This window comes from Syngnathus scovelli, unplaced genomic scaffold (assembly GCF_024217435.2).
Source record: "Syngnathus scovelli strain Florida unplaced genomic scaffold, RoL_Ssco_1.2 HiC_scaffold_24, whole genome shotgun sequence".
NCBI lineage: Eukaryota > Metazoa > Chordata > Actinopteri > Syngnathiformes > Syngnathidae > Syngnathus > Syngnathus scovelli.
Genome location: NW_026061333.1, coordinates 2,367,838 through 2,378,499, shown reverse-complemented (window position 1 = coordinate 2,378,499; position 10,662 = coordinate 2,367,838).

Genomic DNA, 10,662 nt, shown 5'->3' with positions numbered 1-10,662 from the left:
TCCCGGTGTCTCTGCTAACCAGTAGCAATGGGGAGCCATATGCCAGATCGATCCTCTGCTGCGTTGTGGTTGGAGCGTGCTATGGTCTATGGACTCATCTGAACAGACCAAGTGACAATATTGACCATGGAAAACGATGGTCACACGATGAGAATTTTGAAGCCATACAAAACCAACACTTGGTACCAGTATGTAAAGGTCACTGTGAGAGCTCACACATGGGACGGGTGTTATGTGTATTCGAAACTCCCCTCTTCCTCCACACAAGGTCACTTGGAGGCCAGACCAATGAATGTCACTGAAGCGAAACGTATGGCATCCATGGGAGGAGATGGATATCAACACCGAGCTGTCACAATCACTGATGCCGACCCATCCCACAATGGACTTGCAGACTATGATGAACACTTCTGGGCAAATCTCAATGTGACTGTTAGAGGATGAACAATACCACAAGTGGCCTACACAGAGAGACCAGCTGGAGTGAATTACACATGTTACATCCCAGGTAACAGGACCCACAAATGCATTAACGACGACTGCTCTCCAGGAGGAAACTGGATGGGAGTTTTGGACACCACCGCTGTGTGCCAGGATGAGAGAGCCGTTTTCAAGGTGTAAGGGCTCTACTACCAACATGGCTGCACCATCGGACGGGACCTACTTCATCCAGAAGTTCAGAAGCACTGCCTCACCTGCATCCTGTGAGTGCACGTGCCTGTTCAGAACGGATCGTGGTTTTGTGGTCACCAGAGTTGTCCGATGCTGCCTGCCAACTGGACGTGAGTGTGTGCGCCAGTGTGAGTGACAGACCACACCCACAGACTAGAACATCATCAGCTGACGACAACGCGAGCACATATATAACTTCTTTGACGTGACAGATGTGATAATAATAACGAGACGTGGATTGCGTAGATGCTGTTCTGTTGAGCATGTTTTACGGAAACTTGTTGATTTGACCATCAAAATTGCTTTGCAAGTAATGGATACAATGATGTACTGTTTCTGTGTTTTTCTTTTTATTTAATTTTTTTATTGATAGCATTCTGGTCGCCTAAGGCAGAGGGACCGTGTGAGAATTTTTCCTGCTAATAACATCTGGCCAGCAGGTTTTTCGCTTACACAATAAGTTTGATCTGGGGTATTAAGGTAATACCTAATCTTCACTGGAAAGTGTTGCTATCATTGTTTGTTGTTTTTTTTATTTTTACTATTCTTCTTTCTTCATTATACATGTATATATGTTTTTTTTACTTGTCTTTGTTGTTTGGGGTGGCATAATCATATGATAAAACAGGAGGGAGATGTTAGGGTTTTTCAGATTATCCTTATCGTATGATTATGTTGGAATGCAACCGGTAATAAATAGCCTATCTCGTCCCATCCTCCACAAGGTCGTAAAACATCCCCTGATATGTTTTGACTAGAGGACAAGGGCTTTCTATTCAGCCTACTCATACCCCCACTCTGTTTCTCGTAATAAATATGCCCTTGCAGGGTGGAGAGTTAAGACCTCCATTCGAACATCGCTGCACGCACAGCGACGAATGGACTCTCCACCTGCAGGTGTCTAAAAGGACTTACTTGTCTCCCGTGTGGTTCTTGCAAAATAAGTTGGAGTGAGCGAATCTCTAACAGTATTCACGGGCTCGGCTCGGCAAACTGAGGTTCAATTCCCTGACGCGGAGTCTATTTGAAAATTTCTTTTGTTGCACAGTTTTGAAGAGCAAATCAAAAGGATCATCAGACTTGTTTCCATCCAGTTTCAATCCAGGGACCTTCAGGGTGTGAGGCGAATGTGACAACCACTGTCAGGCTGGGAACAAGGCGGAGGACTCGGATGCAGAGTCGTTTCTTTCTCTGATTTATTCCAGCACACACACTGATCAAAAGTACAACTCAAAACGCCTCTTGCGAGGGAAAACACGTGGCAAAAAGTACAAACAAAAGCGTCGCACTGGGGCGAGACAAAAAGGCTATGGGGATCACGGCACTAACAAAAAGCGTCGCTCGGTGGCGAGACAAAAAGGCTATGGGGATCAAGGCACTAACAAAAAGTGTCGCTCTGTGGCGAGACAACAAGGAGGAGTCTTACTGAGAGCTCGGACGTCAAAGAATCGCTGGTGGTCGGGACGAGGCAAGATACACTGGCACAAGACAAGGGGAAGACACGGACTAAATACACACAAAAGGGCGGGGACACAGGTGCTGACAATTAGTGTCAACTACACAGGTGCACACAATCGGGATCAGGGAAGACAAGACAACCAAACACCGAGGAAGGAAACACGAACTGAAACGGAAGGGATGACAAAATAAAACAGGAAGTAAAGTTACGACACCGACGAGAAAGAAAACCGGGAAAATAAACGTGACCGCATGACATAACCCCCGCCCCCCCTAGGGCCGGATCCCAAACGGCCCAGGAGCCTCAGGGTGAGCTGCATAAAAGTCCTCAAACAGTCCCGGGTCCAAAATATAACTAGGCGGCACCCATTGCCGCTCCTCCGGCCCATAACCCTCCCAGTCTACCAGGTACTGCCAGCCCCGGCCTCTTCTGCGCACGTCCAATAGTTCTTTCACGGTGTAGGCCGTCCCACCTCCCACAGTCCGCGGAGGCGGAGGCGGCGCAGGATCTGGCACCAATGGACTGTCCACAACCGGCTTGACCTTCCCAACGTGAAAGGTGGGGTGGACTGCAAGGGACCTGGGCAAGCGGAGACGCACTGCGGCCGGGTGCACGACCTTGGCGATGGGGAACGGACCCACGAAGCGAGGCGCCAGTTTCCTGGAGTCCCCCCGGTGGGGAAGATCCTTGGCGGACAGCCAGACACGTTGACCTCGCTGGTACACGGGCGTCGGACGTCTCCTCCGGTCAGCCATCCGCTTGACCCGGTCCCCCTGTCGGACCAGCGTGGCCCGTGCCGCCGACCAGACGCGACGACAGCGGCGCACCAAGGCGTGGGCCGAGGTCACCGTCACCTCCGGCTCACTGTCAGGGAAGACTGGGGGCTGGTAGCCATACACACACTTGAATGGGGACATACCTGTAGCCGTGGTGGGCAGGGAGTTGTGGGCATACTCCACCCAGGTGAGGTTCTTGCTCCACGAGGAGGGGTTCTGGGAGACCAGGCAGCGGAGACTTGTCTCCAACTGCTGGTTGATGCGTTCCGTCTGCCCGTTTGCCTCCGGATGATAGCCTGACGTGAGACTCACGGTTGCCCCTATGAGCCTGCAAAACTCCCTCCAAAACCTGGATATGAATTGGGGCCCCCTATCGGAAACAATGTCTTTCGGGAACCCATGAACCCGGAATATGTGGTCCATCATCACTGTGGCCGTTCGTTTAGCGGACGGGAGCTTGGGCAAGGCGATAAAGTGAGCCATCTTTGAGAATCTGTCTACCACCGTGAGTATGGTGGTTCGCCCATGCGAGGCCGGAAGCCCGGTGACGAAGTCCATGGATATCTCTGCCCACGGACGCGAAGGAATGGGTAGGGGATGCAGCAACCCCATACGGGCGCCGTGGGAGTTCTTATTCCGGGCGCAGACGGGACAGGCTACAACGTATTCTTTGACGTCTGCCCTCATGGAGGGCCACCAGAATCGCTGCTGGATGACAAACAGGGTTCTGCGCATGCCCGGATGACAGGAGAGTCTGGAGGTGTGAGCCCAATGGACGACTTGGGATCGTAATTGATCGGGGACAAAAAGTCTGTTCTCCGGGCAACCACTAGTGGGTGGCTTGTTACCATTGGCCCGCTGTACCCGGCCTTCGATTGGCCAGGTCACTGCTCTCACCAGGCAATGAGGAGGCAGAATGGATTCGGGCTTCTTAATTTCTGGATCTGAGTTGTAGACACGGGAGAGGGCGTCAGGCTTGGTGTTTTTGGTTCCCGGTCTGTAAGACAGAGAAAAGTTAAAACGATTGAAAAATAGTGACCAGCGGGCTTGGCGGGAATTCAATCTCTTAGCTGACTTTATGTATTCTAAATTCTTATGGTCTGTCCAGACCAAAAAAGGCTGCTGTGCTCCCTCCAACCAATGTCTCCATTCTTCCAATGCCAGTTTTACTGCCAACAGTTCGCGATCTCCCACATCGTAATTCTGTTCGGCGGGCGTCAGCCGTCGAGACAGGAACGCGCACGGATGGAGCTTGTTGTCGCTCTTACTCCTACTCCTCGATTGGAGGCGTCCACCTCCACCACAAACTGTCGTGACGGGTCGGGAAGCGTGAGGATGGGAGCGGTGCTGAAGCGGTTCTTCAGCTCCTGGAAGGCCGCCTCCGCCTCCGCCGACCAGCGGAAGGGAACCTTAGGAGACGTGAGCGCGTGCAAGGGAGCCGCCGTGGCACTGAAGCCCTTGATGAACCGCCGATAAAAATTGGCAAAGCCCAGGAATTGCTGCACCTTTCTGCGTGAGTCAGGGGTAGGCCATTCCGTTACCGCGCTAACTTTCGCCGGGTCCATCTCAACTTTGCCCGGGGCTACGATGAAACCGAGAAAAGATACGGTGTTCTTGTGGAATTCACTTTTCTCGGCCTTTACGTACAGTTGGTGTGCAAGGAGTCGTCGCAGCACCGTCTCGACGTGAAACCTATGGGTCTTCAGATCCGGGGAATAAATCAAAATATCATCCAAATATACGTACACAAAACGGTCCAAACAGTCTCTCAAAACATCATTTATCATGGCCTGAAACACAGCGGGAGCATTGGTGAGGCCAAATGGCATGACTAGGTATTCAAAGTGTCCTCGATGGGTGTTGAACCCTGTCTTCCATTCGTCCCCTTCCCGGATGCGCACTAGATGGTATGCGTTGCGCAGATCTAACTTTGTGAACACCCGGGCTTGCTGTAATTGGTCGAACACGGTCGACATCAGTGGGAGCGGATACCGGTTCTTGATTGTGATCTGATTGAGGGGACTATAGTCAATACAGGGACGTAGGGTGCCGTCCTTCTTGCCCACGAAAAAGAACCCCGCCCCCGCAGGCGACGATGATGGTCGAATCAGTCCTGCTTGCAGGGAGGAGTCTATATATTCGTTCAAGGCTTGCTTTTCAGGTCCCGAAAGAGAATAAAGCCTCCCCTTGGGTATAGTTGAACCCGGCAGGAGTTCAATGGCGCAATCATACGGACGGTGGGGAGGTAGGGAGGTAGCCTTGGCCTTGCTGAATACCTCGGCCCATTGGTGGTAACACGCAGGGACCCCGGTTAAGTCTGGGGTTTGCGCGTCTAGAGCAGGAGGCACAGCGCGCGGGTTAGACTTGATACAGGAATCATGACAGTCGGGCCCCCATCCCGTTATTTCCCCTGATCCCCAGTCTATAGCGGGGTTGTGGCGTTGAAGCCATGGATACCCGAGAATGAGAGGGTTCATTGGAGAGGTCACGACATGTAGCCGTATATTCTCCTGGTGGGGCCCAATCGACAGCGAAACAGGTTCTGTTATGTGAGTTACCTCAAAAAGTGCCTGTCCATTGAGTGCCTTAGCTTTCACGGGAGTGTTCAGCAGGTCAGTCTTTACCCCCCCATCGGCGAGCAAATGCCCAGTCTATCAAGCTTTCATCCGCTCCTGAGTCTATTAGCACTTCAAGTTCTATTTCTTTTCCCAGCTGTGTAATCCTGCCCTTGGGGAGCACTCGCCCCGGGGACAGAGCCGCAGAGAAGGCGCTTACCTTCAGGGTCCTCCTCACCGGACAAGAGAGAAGGAGGTGTCCGAGCTCACCGCAGTAGTAGCATCTTCCTTCCCGGCGTCGCCGTAACTTCTCCTCCTCTGTTAACTTAGCTCTGCCCAACTGCATCGGTTCTGGCTCCTGGCGCTGCCGATCCCCGTCCGGCCTGGAGTGGTTAGCGTCTAGGACGGAAGGACCGGCTACTGGGACGAAGGCGGGGGCGTTCCTGCTTCGGTGCTTCCTCCACTCTTGCAGCCGGTTGTCGGTGCGGATAGCCAGAGTGATGAGGGCGTCGAGGTCGGTGGGAAGATCTAGGGGGATTAGCTGATCCTGTATGGATCCAGAGAGGCCCCGGAGGAAGATGTCATACAGTGCCGTCGCGTTCCAACCGCACTCCGCGGCCAGCGTGCGGAAACGGATGGCGTAGTCTCCGACGGTCTCTTGTCCCTGGACTATCTGACAGAGTTGGCGAGCCTTTTCTCGGTCAGCGGAGATTGGGTCGAACACCGTTCGCAGAGCCTCGATAAAAGCGGGACGAGAGCGACAGGAGATGGAATCCCTGGCCCATTCCGCGGTGGCCCACGTGCGGGCCCTTCCCGTCAGGTATGATACCATGTAGGCCACCTTCGAGCGCTCGGTGGGGAAATCTGCTGGGGACCTCTCAAAGTGCATCTCGCATTCAGTAATAAAGGCCCGGCTAAGGCCGGGTTCACCGGAGTAGCGCTCTGGAGGAGCCAGTCTGGCACCGCCGGTCATGGGAGCTATTGCAAGGGGAGTAACTGGGGAAGCAGCGGGTGTACTGGAGGTCGCTGCTGGTCCCGCGTTTAAGAGCGAGAGCACGTCCTGCATTTGCTGACCCAGCTTTGCTACTTGGGTGGCGACCGCTCCTCTGAAGTCTTCTTGACTCTTAGCGAGTCCTCGGATTTCTTCACCCAAGTCGCCCACTTGCCTCTGGTGCTGGGCGAGCTGTGAGGCATGGGAGCGCACTGCGGCGCACAGGTGCTCCGACTCTGCCGAGTCCATGTCTGGCCAGTGTGTACTGTCAGGCTGGGAACAAGGCGGAGGACTCGGATGCAGAGTCGTTTCTTTCTCTGATTTATTCCAGCACACACACTGATCAAAAGTACAACTCAAAACGCCTCTTGCGAGGGAAAACACGTGGCAAAAAGTACAAACAAAAGCGTCGCACTGGGGCGAGACAAAAAGGCTATGGGGATCACGGCACTAACAAAAAGCGTCGCTCGGTGGCGAGACAAAAAGGCTATGGGGATCAAGGCACTAACAAAAAGCGTCGCTCTGTGGCGAGACAAAAAGGAGGAGTCTTACTGAGAGCTCGGACGTCAAAGAATCGCTGGTGGTCGGGACGAGGCAAGACACACTGGCACAAGACAAGGGGAAGACACGGACTAAATACACACAAAAGGGCGGGCACACAGGTGCTGACAATTAGTGTCAACTACTCAGGTGCACACAATCGGGATCATGGAAGACAAGACAACCAAACACCGAGGAAGGAAACACGAACTGAAACGGAAGGGATAACAAAATAAAACAGGAAGTAAAGTTACGACACCGACGAGACAGAAAACCGGAAAAATAAACGCGACCGCATGACAACCACTACACCATGGAAACTACACTACATGTATAGCCTTTTGAAGAGCTTGGCAAAATTTCAACAAAAGTGCGAATGGTTTTCACCCAGTCTCAAATCAGGTACCCTTTAGCGAAACTACCGTAATTTCCGGTGTATAAGCTGCGACTTTTTTCCAAAATGTTGAACCCTGCGGCTTATAGTCAGGTGCGGCCTATATAAAAAAAAATTCGTGATTTTTGTGACGACTTGATCACTTTTACTCTTAACACTATTATATATAGTAAAAGCTACAAAACAAACTGACAGATGACTCGTTTTCAAATCAGATTAGTAAAAACTGGTCAAATTTTTAAAAAAAAAGATATTATTAAAAGTGAAGACAATTTGCAATTCTAGTAATGACACACGAATTTGATGCACAATTTGTCTTCGTGGGCCACATAGAATGATGTGGCGGGCCGTACCTGCCCCCCGGGCCTTGAGTTTGACACCTGTGCTCTAAACCCTTTCTCTTACTCTGCCATGTGACTCAGAGATTACACAAAGCAGTGGCGCTGTTTGGACCATCTGCATTGTATTAAAACCCAATCAATCAGCATTTAAATTCAATTATGCTCACCAAAAACAAGTTGTAATGAATGTGAACTTTTAATGCATTTTATTCAGAAGGTTACTTTGAACCCTGAGGCTTAAATGGCGGCGCGGCGTACTTATGGATTGTTACGGCCTCCGGCCTCCAGGGGGCGCTCTCGCAGGAAGCAAGAGGGAGACGGGCGAAGAAGAGATAATGCGCCGAAGAAGACGTGCTGGTTTGTGTTCACAACATTTCGCGCATCACGCAGAACGCGATCAAGACGGACATTACTGAAAGGAAGCTTTTATACACAAACCGTCATTATGGGGGAAAAAAGAAATGCATATGATGCCGCTTTTAAGCTAAAGGCAGTCGATGTTGATGACATTGTGTTGCGGCACCCTTTTCTTTATTTCGTGGTCCCGTCTACTCGTGTCGCTCGCAAGTTTAATGTAATTTAGCGCTTCGTGCATGAATAAGATGAGCATGAACAGACCCTCATCATGGAAAATGCCAGAAGAAATGGATAAAAACGACGATGAAAGAGATATTGAGAAAGTGTGTGGCGAAGGATATCTAACGCTATTCCAATCGGAAATTGAGGAGGAAGACTTCGACGGTTTCAGTGCAGAGGAGGAAGATGAAGACGATGAAGCTCTTTTTTTTACTTTTACTTTAACCAGCCCTGTTAGTGCTCTGCTACCGTATTGCTGCTGTGTTACCGCCGCGTCTCAGTGACTTTTACCGGTATGTTTTATTTAATCAAACCCTATTAGTGCTGTGTTACTTCCGTGTTGCTGCGGTATTACTGCTGCGTCACAGGCAGTGTTTGGAAAGAAATGTTAAGGTATGTTATTAAAACTTTAAAAAAGCTTTCTGTGTCCAGTATTTCTTTGTTGATAACTCAGGTGCACACTTCCGTGTTGCTGCGATACTACTGCTGCGTCACAGGCAATGTTTAGAAAGACATGTTAAAGCATGTTATTGAAACTTCAAAAAGGATTTCTGTGTACTGTCTTTCTTTGTAAAAAACTCGTGTGCACGTGCGGCTTATGTAAGAAAAAAAATAAATTATCCCCGAATTTTAGCTGGTGCGGCTTATTCACCGGTGTAGCTTATACACCGGAAATTACGGTATTCAATATCGGCTTGGCAAATCGGGCTTCATCTCCCCGACGCGGAGTTTATTTCTTTGTATGAAAAAATAGTTTTTGCTGGCACACTTTTGAAAAGCAAATCAAAAAGTTCACAAGTGCCTGCTTTTTTCTTCACTCACTTTTGTTGAACTTTTGCCGGGCTTCTCAAAATGCTTTAGACGTCACAGCAGTTTCCATAGCGTAGTAGTCATCGTGTTCTTCTCAGCTGGAAACACCCCCTCTTTGAGACTGAGTGGAAACAAAATTTTCTAAATATATTTGTCAGTGCTGTCTGCTTTGCAAAGTGTGCCAGGGACACTTCGGCAAGCAGGAGCCAGAAGGTCTCTGAGTCAGCAACAGCCAGGTGTGCGACACTCCGCTACAATGGTCACCTGACCACATGTCGGACGAACCAGCCTCTAATCTGTGTTTGCATTTTTTTTTTCCTTCAACTGTCAAGCCAACTCTTTACTTCTTGGCTTGGCTAGCTGATTGCAGACCCACTCCAGAGCTGCCTCCAGTTAATCCAACCAAGAAGACATTCAGTGAGTGCATCTTATCAGAGCCTCATGCAGCGCTTTAGCACAATCCTAGCTGCTACCTGGAGCTTTTGCAAAAATGCATGAAAATGGAAAAATATGGGTTTTTTTTGTTTTTTGTGTTTTTTAAATATGGTTTTTAGATGGTAATCATGACACAAACATTCTTATTCTGTAGAAAATGTATGTAGTTGTGAATATATTAAAAATACTGAATATCAGAATGGCGCAAAATTGCGTCATACCAAGCGACACAGCACAGGCGAGTTGTAAACAAACAGGTGTTTGAGTGACGGGCCATGGATTCTAAAGGCAAAAAGAGAAAGATTGCTGATAAGAACAGAGGGTTTAAGAAAGAATGGACTCAACCATTTGCTTTCATTGCCAATGCTGAAGGATTGCCTGAATATTTGATTTGCAATGAGAAGTTGTCAAATATGACAAAAAGAGCAATTTGGAGTGACATTTTCAGCTAAAGCATGCTAAATTTGCTTCTGATCACCCAGTTGGAACTGAGAGGAAAGGTGCAATTTGAGGAACGAAAAAACTGTTTCAAGAAGAAGATTGCATCTCCAAACTCTACTACTGCTGCAAGTTTTGTTGCAGCCCGGTAGATAATAAAGCGCGGAATGTCATGCGGTCACGTTTATTTTCCGGATTTCTGTCTTGTCGGTGTCGTAACTTCACTTCCTGTTTTATTTTGTCATCCCTTCAGTTTCAGTTCGTGGTCCCTTCCTCTGTTTCTGTTGTCTTGTATTCCCTGATCCCAATTGTGTGCACCTGTGTGGTTGACGCTAATTGTCAGCACCTGTGTCCCAGCCCTTTTGTGTGTATTTAGTCCGTGTCTTCCCCTTGTCTTGTGCCAGTGTGTCTTGCCTCGTCCCGACCACCAGCGATTCCTTGCCGTCCTAAGTCCTAGTAAGATTCCTCTTTTCTGTCTCGCCACAGAGCGACGCTTTTTGTTAGTGCCTTGTTCTCCCTAGCTCTTTTTGTCTTGCCCGAGTGCGACGCCTACACTGCCATCATCCAGTCTGTCCTCTGCACCTCCATCACTGTCTGGTTTGGATCGGCCTACAAACAAGACAAGCACAGACTGCAACGGACAATAAGGACTGCAGAAAAGATAATTGGAATCAA